Genomic DNA, 13,055 nt, shown 5'->3' on the forward strand with positions numbered 1-13,055 from the left:
GAGGGCCTCACTAAGTAGCTGAGGCTGGCTGCAAACCTGCCATCTTCCTGTCTCAGCCTCCCAAGTACTGAGATTACAAGCTTAAGAGCTATGTTTACTTCTTGATTCTCTGACAAGTCCTCACAATTCTTTCTTCAAAACAAATCTCATATTTTAACCTTCTTATTTCTGAATAATAGCAATTTTCACATAACTATCATATAGCAACTACTTAGCAGAGCACTCTACATAAATTCTCTCATTTAATTATCCCAATAATTCTCCATGACATAGGTTTAGCTACAGTGATGAAGCTGAGAGTGAAAAAGTTTAAATAAAATTACCCAGTATCACACAGCTGGGTGACAATCAGGATTCTAGTTCTAGTAATCTAATTCTAACACTTTTAATGACAATACTATACCACCTCTTGGATATACCACCTAATTCTAGAAACATCTAGACATTTCCCTAATCCTTAATTTATCTCATATTGTTTCTCATAGTTAAAAATACACATTAATTATTCTTTTAGCAATTTCTTCTCTTTTGAAGAAATGTACAATGGCTTTATATATTATATTAAATTGAATTAAACTGCAAGATCAAACAGATCAGATCCTCTCAAATTTAGAAGCATAGCCTCTTGGATACAAATATAATTCAGTATTTGTAGTGTATCTGTATTTAAACTTTTATCAATGGAACACAAATTTTTTCCCAGAAAGAAATTCTGCTGGTAGTTATATTCTTAAAAATACAGAATCCAGGAAGATGGATGTTAAGACAGTCCACTACAGTAGACCAAGTGCATCTGGCATAGTAACCAATGTTCTGATCTAGGAAAAACAAATCAGAAAGTATTACTCACTTATTGTGTGAATCTGGTAAAGTTACTTACCCTGACTGCGCCTCAATTTCCTCACCCATAAAATAGATAAAGAGTCCCTGCTTCATAAGAATGTAACTGAGGGAGATAGGAGGGGGAAGAGGTAAATTCCCTAATGTACATGATGTACATTCACAAACATATCAAAGTCAATCACTAAGCCACACATGAGAAGGAGGGAGGGGGTGGGAATTGGGTAAGTTCTAATTGAGTGACATGTGCATGTATGCCTCTGCCATCTAATACTCCATTAAGATGCATGGCTACAATGCACCAATAAAAAATTAAAAATAAAATGCTAAGAAAGATATTATAAGATAAATACAGCTAAGCTCTTATGTCCACAAGAAAACTCACAGCAATGTTTTTGTACCCTGTAAAAATATTTTTTAAAGAATAATATTAGACACAGTAAAGACCTTAAATCATAGCTTGGTTTTCTCCATATTTTTCCTGCAGAATTTCAGAATAGCAAAAACACCCTAAAGAGAGTTTTTACTTCATGCAAATGTATATCTGTTGTATGCATTCAGGGATTTAAAAATTATTATTCCAACTTTTATCGTATTTAATGCCACTAAGCCTACTACATTCTCAGTTGACATTCTCCAATGTCAATGGAGAATACTGTTTTTGTCTTTTGGCTTTTGATAAGCTTAATTCAGTGGAAAACATTCCATAAGCTCATCTTATTACTCATAAAACCAAATAGAAGCTGCTTCTCTATGATGTTAGCTTACATGAAACTTACTTTTTATATGAACCGCACTGAAGAAGTGGTAGGCTTTACTCTTGTTTTAATATAGTACATTACCATACATGCTAAAATCCCCATTGTGTTGACAATGCACATAGGAACACAGTAATGACTCTAGAACCGTGAAATAAATGAGTGTTGTTTCAGGTCACTGAATTTGCTGCAGTTTGTTACAACAGCAAGAAATTAATAGTTAAGGTTTCTGACATGGAGTTTACCAAGAATGAGAAACTCAAACTCCTAATCTAGGAGTTGTGCCAAAACAATCTCCTCAGACTGGCTATTGTTTGTTAGATCCCTGTGACTTCTAATTTAAATAACATATAGGCACCTAGTTCAGGTTACTTTTATTACAGGAAAATGCAAATTTGAACCATACTAACTTTATTTTCTACCCAGCTCCATCCCAGATAGATCAATATATTCTGAAATCATTGTTCGATTTGTGGGAACTTAGGGTATCAGATTGAAGGTTTTGCAGGATACCAAAAATATGTATATAACATGAAAATCTGCCTTCCCTCTACCCAAACACACACATACTTAGTAGCTGTGAATCCTGGAGCACGTTTTCTTACCTCTCACAGCTTTGACTTCCTCATCTGTAATGTGAAAATGATAATGACAGCTACCTCTTGCCGGGCTGTTATAAGATTTGAAGCTGATGTAAGACCTTGAAAATGTTAGTACCCATTATTATTCTATAATATGGAATGCTTGAAACAGCCTCTGCTACTTATCCATGGTATCATAAATAATTATAATTTGATTGTTTAATTATCACAAATAATCTAATTTAATGGTTCCTTAGACAGGAGAGAAGGTAGACAGCCATGCTTAGTAAAATGAAGGGGTAGAAATAGAGAATGGTCTCTAAGCTCCTCTCCAGTGTTCCAGTTATATAATAACATAACTGGATAACCAAGCAATCTCAAGTCCTGGGATAAGCATGTGTGTTATTTCTCACCTAAGTACCCATCTCATATTCCCTTTGCCCCAGTGTACTCATCTCTGCACACTGTGAGTTATTACCATAGCTCGCTCAGACTTCATAAAGTTTCAGTTTCTTTCAGTCATCAGGAGAATTCCTTCAAGTCCTTAAAAACTCAGTCTTGTTCATTGTAAACCTTGAGTCTCCTGCTTAATTCAAGGTCCTTTTCTCCACCTCACAGGCTCCAAGGCAAGGTAGAATGGTGATTGCCATGGTTGGTGCTGGGAGGGGTCTACTCTACTCACTTCTCCCTTGCTCTTCCCCTGCATTTCCCTTCTGGGGTTGGGCTGGAGGAGGGACAGAAGAAACTAAAGTGTCCCCAGAGGATGAGCCCCACAGGGAGTTGTGAGTCCCACTGGGTTGGTTTTCTCTGCTTCTCAATCCTAAACAGACCAGTGGCTCTCTGTGAGACAGACATCCAAATGCTGACTCTTTGAGGTTTCTTATTCCTTAAAGTGCCCTTCTCCCCTACACACCATTGCCCTCATGCTAAAGATACGCTGCTGTGGACATTGGCATCTTCCACCTCTCACCAGACCCTGCCCCAACCTTTTGCTACTAGAGCTCCTTCACACAAGTGGCTTCTCTGGGTGGGGCAACAGCTTGGCCATCTTCTATAGTGTCCCCTTTCTCCATAACCAGAACAGCATCAGGGGCTCTAATTATCCAGCCACTCAGTCTCCTCCAAGGAAAAGATGAGCATGAGTCCCAGCTATATGAGAGACACGGGAGGACTTTGGAGTGCCTGTTATCTTACCCACTTACTCTTACACTCGAGGGCCATTTCCTGAGTCCTTTCTCTCCCAACCTCAGAAAAGATCATGATTTTTTTTTTCTCCACAAGAAGGAGAGATAGGCTCTCTTCAGAAACCAAGCTTCCCTTCTAAAGCTGCTTTCTGCTCCCCAGTTCTCCTTTTATTTGGCCTGGAGAAGGGGTTTGAACAATAGCAATAGTGAATGATGCCTCTCAGTAAACCAGGGCAGCCAAAGTCTGGACACTAGAGTTCATGGACCCCTGAAAATGTGAATATTTAAAGCTCTTTGTTTTAAGCTGTGATGGTGAATTCCAGCACGCACACCTGCTTCCATCCTGTTACATCAAGTACATCAACTTCTATGATGAGTCATTTGTCAAAAACCATTTCTGTCTGTTGTTGAAATTGTCACACTGAGGGTATAACCATGAAGAATCTCCTCAGGCCTTCCTAGGGTTGGGGCCAGAAAAATGGCAAAGTAAGCAAAGTTGATCATTAACACCAAACATCCCCACCAATGACCCACATCAATCCTCCCTCCATCCTTCCCAGAAATATCTAGGCTCAAAGAGCTCTGTGTCTAGCAATTACTGTTAAAGGTGTTAAGATGGGAGCTGCCGATTAGTTAAAAGGCTCTCCAGAAAAAGCAAAAGCCACCAAAATCCAAAACAAGCTGGGCATGGTGGTGCATGCTTGTAATCCCAGAGCTTGGGAGGCTGAGAGGAGGATCACACAGGTTTGAAGCCAGCCTCAGCTACTGAGTGAGGCTCTCAGCAACTTAGTGAGACTTTGTTTCCAAATAAAGTATAAAATAGGTCTGGGAGTATAGCCCAGAGGTAGAAAAGCCGGTGGGTTCCACCCTCAGCACCACACACACACACACACACACACACACACACACACACACACAAATCCAAAACAAATTAATTCTAAAATGTACAACTTCTGGCAAAATTAACACAATAAAGCTGCCACAAGGACAGTAATTTCATGACATCCCATGTATTTGAATTTCCCACACAACTGACTTTGGAACTTCTACCCCCCAAAAAAGGAATTAAGATTTAATTCCAAACAGACTTTTGATTTAATTGAACTTGACAAATATTTACTGAGTTCCTCTTATGTTTGAGGCACTATACCTACCTCAAAGCTATTGGGAAGAAGTCTAAATCATATAGCATGATATTTACTGTCACTTAACAACAAAACTGCAACTACTGTGGATTGGAAACTCAAGTACTCCTTATTGATTTATTGATGCTAGAAGATAAACTATCAAACTATAAAATAAATTATGTCAGGTTGCAGTGATTAATAGTCTTTAGTTTGTACAATTTATACCAAAGTTGGATCATAAACTCTCACCTCATGCTAACTTCGGTCAAAGAATAAAAATATGCTAGTAGGACTTTCAATCTTCTCAACCAAAAATAGAATACAATTTTAAAGTCATGGCTACTTTGTGGGGAAAGGCTATAAAACTGATGGGAAAGTATATTTAAATAGTCCTTGAAAAAATTTAACAAACTTTTATCAGAATTCTTTTTTATTTTTCAGATAAATTTAGTGTATGAATTTTTAAATCTGTAATAATTTTAAAATAATAAATTAATAATAATAATAATAAACAATAACAATTTTAAATCTGCTATTTCATCCAGAAAGCTAAGGCTTAAATCAATATTATTTATCGTGTGTGTGTGTGTGTGTGTGTGTGTGTGTGTGTGTGTTAGTAGGGATTGAACCCAGGAGCATTTTACCTCCAAGTTACACCCCAGCCCTATTTTGTTCTTTATTTTGAAACAAAGTCTCAATAGATTGCAAAGGGCCTCACAAATTGCTGAGGCTGGCCACAAACCTTCAATCCTCCCATCTCAGTCTCCCAAGTACTGGAATTATAAGCATGCCCCACCATAACCGGCTAAATAAATACTATTTAAGAAGATAGATAGCATAAAGATTAAAATCAACCTCTGAAACTAGCACTTTGGGCCCATTTCCTGGCTCTGCATTTACTATGTGTGACCTTGAGCAAGTCATTTAATACCTCTCCATCTATAAAAACTGAGATGATGATGATGATGATGATGATAAAAATAATGATAATGCTCATATCACGTGTTTATTGCGAGGATTAAATGATTTAATACACAGGAAGTACTCAGAACAATGCCAGATTCAGAGTACAAATTATGTAAGCATTTGCTATTATTACAAAGAAAATGTGTTGGTAGGAAGCCTCTTTAGGATGTTACTGTGTATTTTACCTACCTTATCAAATATAAAAAAGCCATTTAATTATTAATGGTATTTCTAAATATATAATGTTTAATTATGGTATATAGTCAATAATTCCAAAACCTTTCAAAACTGGACCTCACCAAATATTTATGATGACTTTGCATCTTGCGTGGCAAACTCCAGGGAGAGCGCAAGGCTCCATCTCTGAACCCCCTTACTCACGTCTCGTTTCTAAACATTATTCATGATCAATGATTAAGAAATTGCAGCTTCGAGGATATTTACAGGACTGTGTGTTTTACAAGGTAAAGTTTTCTTTTCTTTTTTTTTTTTTTTTTTTTTTTGGTGATGGTACTGGGGTTCCTGGAAACCCTTCTACCTGGGCTACTCTCCCAGACCTCCTTTATAGTTTTATTTGGAAACAGGGTCTCTTAAGCCGAGAGGCTGGCTTCAAACCTGGGAGATCCTCCGGTCTCCACCTCCCAAGCACGGGGATTACAAGCGTCTGCCACCACACCTGGCCAGGGTGAAGTTTTCAAAGGAGAGAGGCCAGGGTGTATATCACATGCCCTCCTGTTTCCCTCGACCCAGCAATCAGGAAGTACCCGCAGGGAAGCTGGACAACCCACTCTTCAGACACAGATGCTCTTTTCCTGAGCCTGAGTCTGACACAGCCTGAGCAAGGGAGGCTTCCTGCTGATTGCATCTCTCACTCCTTATTCTCTGGCTCTAGCAGTGCGCCTTCATCACTGGCTGTCATCTGCAGGACCGGGGGTATGGGTTTTGGGCGCACAGGCTATTTGCCCTGTGTCAGTCTGAAGTCACTGATCCCTTAAGAAAAACTGCCTAAAACATGGTCAGGTCCAGCTTTCCAGAGTTCTACACCTCATGTTGGTCCCAACTAACTGTAACGTGACCTCTTGTCCCTTTCTGTCTTATTTGTATATGTATGTGCCACAAGGTCTCATAAGGAAGGTGTTCTGAATTTGAATCTTTCTGATTCCCCAAATCCTCAATAACACCACAAGCTCACCATTCCTAACCAGAATGTTGTACCGTACAAGTACTATAAGCTTGCCAACTGTCTGTTCTGAGGGGGCTTAGCCGTGCTTCATCAGGTATGAGCATCTTCTTAAAGGCTTGTGAAAAAAAGGGTCAGCATGAAAGAAGGAACAAAGTAGATATTATCTTTCAAAGGTATTTTGAACTTTTGGATACAAAGTTGTATGGTTAAGAAAAAACACAATATCTTTGCCTAAAAGAGCTATACACTTTCATATATGTACAAATACAAATTGAGAAATATTGGGAAACTAAACATGTTTACTGAAATCGTTTTTATGTTGTTTTGTTTTGATGAATTGTTTTCAACACTGCTCTTCCAGGAGTGATGATAATAAAATAAATAATGCCTCTTTTCTACTCATCATTTATAATTATACTTTTCTCAAAGTAATGCTAGAGTGATTATAAATGAGATGAGCTAAAATATTTTAAAAATAAACTAGATAACATCTCCCTTAAATACACCAACATAGGATGTTACAGATAAACTATAAATCAAACCCAGTATGTTGACATCCTATGATTTTCTTGCCATTAATGTTAGCTGAAATACAATACACTGGGCAATATTTAAAAGAGAATGTTGTTGTTATAGAAATTGGTCTTGATATTATCAGTTTAGAGTAATCATTAATTATAACAAACTGTATTGTATCCTATCGTGAAAACAGGAATACAGAAATGAACCAGAATAGAGAAGTGAAATTTGATAAAACTACAAATAAACATTTTAATATTACTAAAACTTGTCAAAATGTTTTGCAGAACTGACATATTTCAATATAATAAGGTTTGCTGACTTATTACCTTAGATTCAGACTGAGATTCCAATCAAATTATTACTCAAATTGTTCTCTCTCCCCATCTAATAACAAATGGCTCATTTACTGGTGCCAAGATGCCAAAAGGAAACTCAAAAAGTCACTTTGCACCTACCTATTACTTCTGTCTACTCATTTATTTATTTATTTGATGTACTGGGGTTCCTGGAAACCCTTCTACCTCAGGGCTACACTCCCAGACCAATTTTTATACTTCTTTATTTGGAAACAGGGTCTCTTAAGCCAGCGCAGCTGGCTTCGAACCTGCGCAATCCTCCTGTCTCTGCCTCACAAGCGTGGAGATTACAAGCTTGTGCCACCACACCCAGCCTGTCTACTCATTTAAAGTTGGATAGTATTACAGTGCACCAATAAAATAAATAATAAAGTTGGATAGTATTTTTAAATGTACTATGTTATATGTATTTCAGTTTAACATCACTCTTGAATATGGAAAAAATGTGTGTGTGTGTGTGTGTGTGTGTGTTACTGACGTTTGAAACCAGGGGCATTTTACCTCCGAGCTACACTCCCAGCCCTTTTTCTTTTTTGTGTTGAAACAAGGTCTCACTAAGTCGCCATGCTCTGTCTCCCACCTGAGATCCAGAGTACTGGGATTACAGGTTTATGCCACCAAACCCAGTTGGAAATTTGCATGGGAGGAAGATACTGGGGCTTGAACCCAGGGGCATTCTTCCTACAAGCTATACCCCCAGGCCTATTTTATTTTGTATTCTGAAACAGGGTCTCACTAAGTTTCAGAGGTTCTTGCTAAGTTGCTAAGGCTGGCCTTAAACCTTCCATCCTTCTCAGCCTCCAAATACTGGGATTACAGACATGTGCCACCACCCCAGGTCAGTTGGAAATGTTTTTAGTACTCATTTTTATTAAATCTGAATAGGCATGACTGAGGGAGCAATGAAGACGGTTCAATCCCTTCACTGGTCTACACCTAGGACACTGACCGCCTGGCCCAGGTCATGGGTTATTTGTTCAGCTGTCTCCTGATGTCTTTTCTTCATGCCCTGCTGCTCCTGAGGTGTTATTTAGCAATAAATGTTCAATTGACATTTTACTGTACGGAATTTAATTGCCTGTTTTCTCCACTGTCAAAAGGGAAAGGCTGGGATGACAACTATCCAGGGATGATCATGGCGATGGCATGTACGTTTAACCCCTCAATGACTAGGTAATCAACTCATACTTTTTAAACATTAATATGGTCTCCAAAAAGGAAAACAAATGGTGCATACTCTAGCAAACACTAGTGGTTGGGCAACTGTAAACCCTTGCATTAAAGTATGACAAGGCTCTTTACCTAGAGTTTATCCCAAATTCTCTCAGGAAGTGCTATAAGAAGTCACATAAGAAAGGTATTGCCACAAAAGGCAGTCACTTCTAAGGTGAAATGTGACCATATTTCTATGACAATTTTAGAGAAAGTAAGCATTCTGACTGAAGTTTCTAGGATATTAAACCAAAGCTACCTGAGACATTCAGTGCTATTTATATAGCTGAATCACACTTAGGTAAGGGAGCCCCAACCGAAGCCACTAGGGCATGCTCTCAGCACTCTTACTGCCAAGGCTGGCCAAGTCCATTTAAAATTCATCCTTGAGTATGTTACTTAGAGCTTTTAACATATATTTGTACAGGGGAAAGGCCTACAGATGCTGATTAAATCTCAGGCCAATCTAAAAAAGGTTACATATAAGTCAGAGTGTGCCTAAAATTTTAGGGTAGTTTTTAGATCACATTTAACATCCCTTAGTAACTAGCTTTATTTAAGAAAAAAATGTTTTTAGAGCATCAAGTAAAGATTTCTTATTTTCTCACTCCCTTGAAATAATATATATTCCTCTGTCCCAAGTATTTGTTCCCTGTACAGATCAATCTAAAAAAGAATACACCATTCCCAAACTTCTTGTCTGCAGGGACATGAGGGAAGTGGGCCTGGTGTGAAACAACAAGTGTGACAGGTGTGAGCTCCATCGTATAGTGACAGGTGCCAAATTATTTTATCTTTTCAAATACAGAGGCCTAACAAAATGGCCGAAGACAGAAAGGCTGCAATCCCTGTCCTGAGTCTCAAGCTCCAGATGCTCTGCATTATAGAGAGCAGGTGGAGAAAGGATCATTTAGCCCACAAAACTTTGGGGCCCAATATTCATATTCTTTGGTTATTCTCTTACATATTCAGGATTGAATGAGGATAGGTTGTAAACTTCCTGCACATGGAATTAGCATAAAAGCACAAGCTCTGGAGTGAAACAGACATGGCTTTGAATCCCAACTCCACACTCGACCAGTGGTTCTCTGTGCCGTCCACCACCTCCATGTTAGAGGACTTGTTGTAGAGATTATGTACGAAATGTAAGAAAGCTCCTACTTTAGTAACTGACTCCCAGTAGCCAGCCCTTAGTGTGAATTCCATTCCCCTTGCCCTTCTGAGGATAGTCCTGATTTTATTATGGGTCAACTGGTAGCCAAGGCACCAGTTGAGGCTGCAACTCAAAAACCCAGGTAGCCTAAGACTGGGCATGACAATACAAGAACGAGGCACCAACGGCTCCAGGCCCACCATTACTCTGCACGTTTTGGTGCCAGTCTCAGCACCCGCCGCATTCTCAACTTCTATTTTCATCCCACACACCCATGTCCATGAGATCCAAGTGACAATTTCTACTCCTCCTTGACCAGATAATTGGTACTTAAGTAGAGCCCAAAGGAAATAGAAAAAAACAAATCATCAATATAGTACCTACACCAGAAAAAAATCAACTGCTACTTCTAAAACATGTCTGTATCTCAGTTTCCACCATCTAGAATAAAGAATAAGCTATATTGCCTCATATTTCCAGAACAGTACAAGGTTATAGAACTATTAACTATAATTTAAAATATTAAATAATTTAAATATTATAAGGTTGATATCAAGAACCAGAAAGATAAATGGACTAATTTTTAATTAGAAATATACTCAAATGTAAAATAGCACCTAACTGTTAGATATTACCTGTTAGTTTGCTCTCAACTTGTCAAATTTTAAACCATGTGTCCAGAAGAAATTGAGAGCCAGGCATAGTGGTACATGCTTGTAAACCCAGCATTTGGGAGGCTGAGACAGGAGGATCACAGTTTGCGGACAGCCTCAGCTACTTAGTGAGACCCTCTGCAACTCAGTGAGACCCTGCTTTAAAATAAAGAATTAAAAATAGGACTGAGGGTGTAGCTCGGAGGTCGAATGCCCCTGGGTTCCATCCCCAGACCCACAAAAAAATAAAAAGAAATTGAGATGGACTCAACTGAATTGTTGTGGTACATTATAATGCACTTCCAAAACTTATGCAGCATTTATCAATGTCAGTGCTGCTGAAAGTAATCACAGAAAAAAAAATCAGATGGATTAAAAAGAACCTAGTTTAATTCTTTTTTTTTTTTTTTTTTTTTTTGGTGGTACTGGGGTTCCTGGAAACCCTTCTACCTCCGGGATACACTCCCACGGGCTACACTCTCAGACCTATTTTATATTTTTTATTTGGAAACAGGGTCTCTTAAGCCAGCGCGGCTGGCTCCGAACCAGCGCGATCCTCCTGTCTCCGCCTCCCAAGCGCGGGGATTACAAGCGTGCGCCACCACGCCCGGCTGAACCTAGTTTAATTCTTAATTTAAATTTTTTAAAACCTAGGATTGGGCTTCCTAGGGGAAGAAACACAATGACAGTAGAAAGACCTTCCAAAGATGGGTACCGAAAAATGTTGTCATTGTTTTCATCAGCTCAGAAGGAAATTGTTTCCTCAACTAGCACATGTTTTCAAATTAGGAAGGGCAAATGTACCGAAAACATCCCTTTTATTAATATACAAGACAGTCTGTTTGCTAGCAGGATAGAGAAATGAACTATTCTGATTTATCTAATATTCCAGTGAAGAGAGAATTAGCATTAAAATAGAAACAATACCTTAAATTGAGCTGAAAGAATTTAGTATTTGATGATTCATAAACCTTTCAGTGGCTCAGAGGTCTAATCATGAATATCAATTATTACTGCACTACACGTATTTAGAACAGAATTCAATAGTTTTAATATAAAGTATACCAAAGCCTTTTATTTTGTATATGCTCCAATGCCAAATAAAAATAACTCTTGGCAAAATGGTACAGAATGTATTTTCTCTCAATATAGAGCATGTGCTATGTATTTCTTACATGGTCTATACTTTTTTAGAAATTCTCATTTTTACTATGCTAAGGTGAAAATCCATAGAGCAGCAGAGTCAACACGTCAACAGAAAGGTTCTTGATTTGAGAGAAAAAAGAGAGCCCACTTGCCTTATTTCCCCTGGAAGGGAATACATGCCTCTGGGAAAAGATCCCAACCAGGACATCCTTGAAGATTAATCTGCTCATCACAATGACCTTAGACAACCTCTAAGCATCACAAATGTTTGAAGCAAATTTGAAGCTACAAGGCCTATAAAACTAGTCAAATCTTATTGCATAAATCAGGAGCTTCCATAGTTTACCATAGCTATGCGCACAGAAATAAGCATATGTATGGAATATTTTGGAAGGATACATAAGAAAGTGTTCGTGGCTCTGAGGATGCACTCTGTAAGTGGGACTATGCAGCAGCTGAAAGTCTTCCCTTCGCACGCCTTTGCAACCTTTGATTTTAAAATCAGATATATATATTACTTTATAAAAGAAATCTAATGTAAAACAACTCATTTTGTAATGTCTTTAATTTTAAATGTCACTTACTACATATTTATTTATTGTTAAATAAGGAAAAGATCAAGTCCATACTCTACTGTCTCCCTCAACACAAAAAGAAACTTTGAAACAACAGGCATTATTATTTAGCAAGACCTTTCTGAAAATATAAACCAATACAGTACAAAAGTGGAAACTTAGATGCAAAAATGTATATATTCCTTTATTCCAGTACTTCCACTTTTTACCTTATAGATCCCCACTGATTTTGTCACCATATATTTTAAACTGTCTTGCAGTGCCTATTTTCACACACACAAGTCCACATATGGTATCAATCTCTTAGAGTCCAAAATGTACCTGTTTCCTAAATGTGATTTTTTTAAGCTTCCAGACACTATGCTTTTTCACTTAAAGGTTTTTAAAAAGTGGTCATTTTCCTTTTATCTGAATTCACACAGAGGACAGAATACTACTTTTCATGTAATCAAAAATTCACAAGATAACAGAAACTACCACAAGTTATTTGAAATTGCCTCCTATTCTTAATGTAGAAATATATCTTGGTTTTAAATCTCCATGTTTCTGTATTGGGGAAAAAAAAACCTACTTGGAGGTAGGTGATTAGTACTGTGGATGCATATACTGGCTGGAAGCTTGTGAAAGAGACCGGCAGGCATTGTGCAGTGGTTACACAGCTTAAACCTAAACAAGGGATCTGAATGTATTGCCGGATGTAGTAAATCAGTAAGTTGAATAGTAAGTAGTTCCAAGTCCACATTTCACTGCCATTGCTAGTGTGGTATGTGGTGTGTGTGTGTGTGTGTGTGTGTGTGTG

The 13,055-nt window shown here is 38.1% G+C and overlaps 1 protein-coding gene across 1 annotated transcript in view; it reads right to left on the reverse strand.

The window, feature by feature from the left end:
* The window catches only part of PLCL1 (phospholipase C like 1 (inactive)), a gene marked incomplete at both ends in the record, with an annotated part of 356,295 nt that overhangs the window by 342,087 nt on the left and 1,153 nt on the right, over window positions 1-13,055 (reverse strand). The window lies entirely within an intron of this gene.

This window comes from Muscardinus avellanarius (genome assembly GCF_963383645.1).
Source record: "Muscardinus avellanarius genome assembly, chromosome: 2".
Taxonomy (NCBI): Eukaryota; Metazoa; Chordata; class Mammalia; order Rodentia; family Gliridae; genus Muscardinus; species Muscardinus avellanarius.